Source organism: Chiloscyllium plagiosum, unplaced genomic scaffold (genome assembly GCF_004010195.1).
Source record: "Chiloscyllium plagiosum isolate BGI_BamShark_2017 unplaced genomic scaffold, ASM401019v2 scaf_5950, whole genome shotgun sequence".
Lineage (NCBI taxonomy): Eukaryota > Metazoa > Chordata > Chondrichthyes > Orectolobiformes > Hemiscylliidae > Chiloscyllium > Chiloscyllium plagiosum.
This window is the reverse complement of record NW_025208187.1, coordinates 9,755-13,946: the sequence shown is the minus strand read 5'-3', so window position 1 is coordinate 13,946 and position 4,192 is coordinate 9,755. Positions and strand designations below refer to the sequence as shown.

General features: G+C 46.6%; 1 long non-coding RNA gene across 1 annotated transcript; it reads left to right on the top strand.

Moving 5' to 3' along the window:
• Nucleotides 1-1,488: 1,488 nt before the first annotated feature.
• On the top strand, nucleotides 1,489-3,632 carry LOC122546672. Its single transcript, XR_006310787.1, has 3 exons — nucleotides 1,489-1,514; nucleotides 1,674-2,047; nucleotides 3,132-3,632. It is a non-coding gene; the product is annotated as an uncharacterized LOC122546672 (long non-coding RNA).
• Nucleotides 3,633-4,192: the final 560 nt, after the last annotated feature.

Below are 4,192 nucleotides of genomic sequence, written 5' to 3'. Positions count from 1 at the left end.
GACAAACAGCTGAATTCCAGAGGTGAGGTGAGGGTGATAGCCCAGTCCCACTCCATGACCACTATTTCGACTTCAGTGATATCACCTGACCTCACCACAGTCTCAGCTCATTTACTGAAACTCTCATTCATTCATTTTGTTAACTCTAGATTTCATTATCTAAACCCACTCCTGGCCAGCATCCCACAGTCACTCTCCCTATAATCTCCAGAATATTGAAAACTCTGCCGCCCAAGTGCTCACTTGTACCAGAACTTGCTGATCCATCAAAAGGCTCCCATTTATAAGCAACAGTTTACTTTCACACCCTTGACTTAATTCCTGGCTGTAATCATTCCTATCTTCCTGCACCACACACCCTTTCATATCTCAATAACTCATTTTAGTTTAGACTCCCAATGATGTGTGTATTTTCAGTTCAGCTGTGTGACTGTTTCTATAGATTCCAAGGCAACATGGTCTGGAATTCCCACCTTCTAAAATTTGCTTTCTTCCTTTAAGGCATTCCTGAAAAATTGCTTATATGACAATGGTTTTGGTCACTGGACATAATATTCTCCAGCTGTGGCCTTATGTCAAAAGTTCTCAATATTTTTGTGAAATTAAAAACATGTTGAATTGTACAGATATCTTCTACTTTTCACTATCGCTGAATGAATAATCTGTAATGTCTCCCACGTTGTGGAAGCGCCTTCACCATTCACACTGCAGCTGTACAAGGAAGTCAAACACCACCCTCTCCACAACTTTTTTTCTTAATAAAGTTGTTATTACACACACCTGAACAAGCTGTGAAATAAACTCAGGCCTCTCGATCCAAGATTCGGGATATTTTCACCACATCACAAGGCATCGACTCTAACTTCCCTTGTCCCTGAGCCTGCTGAGTCGCGCCTGAATCAACTCCTCAATTGGGAGGAAGGGGCGGAACCGGAGGACCGAGCAGCGGCTGGTCGTCTAACCAGAGTGAGTGAGGAGCGGGGCCAAAGCATTTTTTTTTTTTAATTTTTCTTCTTTTCTTTTTGTTTTTTTTTCTTTTAACCCCCACACTACCACTTAAGTGCGGTGGTGCTTATTTTATCCCCAGCACCCAAACTCAGGCCTCTCGATCCAAGATTCGGGATATTTTCACCACATCACAAGGCATCGACTCCAACTTCCCTTGTCCCTTAGCCTGCTGAGTCGCGCCTGAATCAACTCCGCAATTGGGAGGAAGGGGCGGAACAGGAGGACCGAGCAGCGGCTGGTCGTCTAACCAGAGTGAGGAGCGGGGCCAAAGCATTCTCGGGGAGTGAACGCTTCAGGATTGGTCAGAAAGCCAACTATTTTGCAAGATTGATCATTCTCACGACATTGTAGAGCATTAAACCTCTCCCATGAATCAATGTGAGATTCTTAAGAAATAGTTGAGATGTAAATCTGATAACGTAGATTAGGGAGATTTAAACAATCCTTAGATAAACACATGGGTGATTTTGCAATAGTGTAGGGGACGAGCTGAGAATAATTCACAGGTCGGCGTCAATAATTCACAGAAAGAAAGTGAGGGCTGCAGATGCTGGAGATCAGAGCTGAAAATGTGTTGCTGGAAAAGCGCAGCAGGTCAGGCAGCATCCAAGGAACAGGAGAATCGACGTTTCGGACATAAGCCCTTCTTCAGGAATAATTCACAGGTCGGTTTACACAACTCGAGTAAGAAACTTATTTTCAAACTCCCAGCACGATTGGTAATTTACATACCTGGCCAGTATGGTTAAATTGGACCGAATAATCTCTTTGCATAGTAATCATCTCAATGACTGTAACTCGACAGAGCAATTGTTAATGACTAATATTTTACCCATCAGTCTGTGCAGATATTAATATTCTCTATAAACTCACTGGTAATCTCAGACGCACGCGCAGTTTGGTTTCTATGTAGAGCATGCGCAGTGTCACATTGATCATTGAGAGAGACATAGAGCTGCTTTCTCCGGCAGCGGCTGCGATCGGCATCAGAGAGCTGCGCGTGGGAACCTCGCTGGTTCCTCACAAGTCCTGGATACAGGTTGGGAAAGAGGTGGCGGTCTCTGATCAGGGAAGCGGCCCAGGGTCACGGCCGCCATTTGTTTGAGGGAAGAGGGAGCGGAGGGCCGCCATCTTGAGAAGGTCAAGGTGCAGGAGGGCGGGGCTCTCGGGGTCTGTAGAACAATCAGAGGAAAGGGAAGACCCATTGTTACTGATTAATCCCACGGACACAGCGTCACTGGGCGCTCCCGCAGGAATATCCTCTCTCAGGCCTGCTGGGATGGTTCACCCAGTCAGTCAGAACCAGCAGCTCTCCTCCTCTCTCAGCTCCCCTTCTGTCCTTCCTGCAGCATCTGGCTGCTGGGACATTGAGCTGCCTGTCCTGTCCCTCCCTCAGCTGTTTAGATTAGATTAGATTACTTACAGTGTGGAAACAGGCCCTTCGGCCCAACAAGTCCACACCGACCGGCCGAAGCACAACCCACATACCCCTACAATTACCCCTTTAACCTAACACTACGGGCAATTTAGCATGGCCAATTCACCTGACCCGCATATCTTTGGACTGTGGGAGGAAACCGGAGCACCCGGAGGAAACCCACGCAGACACGGGGAGAATGTGCAAACTCCACATCACTCACAGGTTTTTAATTACATCTTTTTTGAAGCATTTAATTCACATTCAATCATTTGCAATGGTGGGATTTGAACCTGTGTCCAGAGAACATTTGCTGAGTTTCTGGATAAATTGTCACACAATAATGCCTCTAGGCCATCACTTCGTCTGCTCACAGGTTGCCCATCACAGTGCAATATGAATCAAAACCCTTTCTTCCTGTACAATTGTTTAATCCTGCTCTGTGGTGATATCACTCAATGCCTCTCCATGTGATATCCCTCACTGTGTGGATCTAATTGCTGCTTCTGTTAGCGCCTCTTACTCTTGCAGCTACTCCAGATTCTGAGCCAACAGAACTCTCCACTCCAGAGAGATGAGGCAGCACAGGCCAGAATTGGAGACTGGGATTTTCCAGATCTCTGTGGGGCTCAGTGCCATTCTACATGTATAACTATCACAGCATCAGTCTAATTTCCCATTCTGCCTATTTCTTTGTTTTCTACAGGTACCCAGGGAGTTACTGACTCAATAGACTTGCCAACTGCTGGGTGGGAAGATGGTTGGTTAGCCAGAGAGACAAAGGTCAGAGAGGTCAGGAGCCTTCAATAAATCCTGCCGCCACGTAAGATCATTCACAGTGCACAGAGCAGAGAGCAATGAGAGGGCTCCAAACATCAGCCAAAAAGACATGACATAGCTATAGTGCTGGAGAGGAGCACAGTACAGACACACCCTAGGCTCAGCCACCACCTTTACATTAAGTTTTGTTGTATTGGGACAGCATCGGGAGTTTTCAGTTTTCAATCCTGGCATGTGCTGTCTTGGTGAGCATCAGGACAACAGAGGGGAAAGCAGGCCTCCCACGAGAGGGTGGTAATGCTTCCTGGGATCTTTCTGTTCCCTATTCCCTCGCCAACACTGTAACTATGGCTTGTCTTGTGGACCAGTGTCTTTAATCATTCTAACTCCTATAACAGTCCCTATCTCTGTCATCTCCTCCCCTCTCACCAATTACTTCAGATATTTGAAACCTCCAGTCCAGATGACCATCCTTATCGCTGTAACTTGCTTCTGTCTCTACAACATGCCTTGTCTCGATAGTCTCCTCCTCCAATAACTGGAGACACAGGGTCTGTTTCTGTGCGGCATGATCTTTCGGCCGAGGCTTCCGAAATGGAATGAGTCGCGTTTGCCTGTGTTTGGCCCATATCCCTTCAAACCTTCTCCTCTCCATGTACCTGCCCGAGTGTCTTTTCCATGTTGTAATTGTACTTGTTTTCACCATTTCCTCAGGCAGTCCATCCTCTGTGGAAAATGTTGCCCCTCAGCTCCCTCTTTAAATCCTTGCTCTCTCACCCCACGTTTATGCCTCCAGCTTTGGACTCACCTACCCTTGGCAACTCACCTTACTTCGGCCCTAATTGTTTCATAAATCTTTATAAGGTCACCCCGTGACCTCCTTTGCCCAGGAGAAATATTGACGACAATGTTACCAATATCTCCAACTCGCATTCAATGCTCTGACCAATGAAGATAAGTGTGCCAAATGCGGCTTTCCCCACCCTG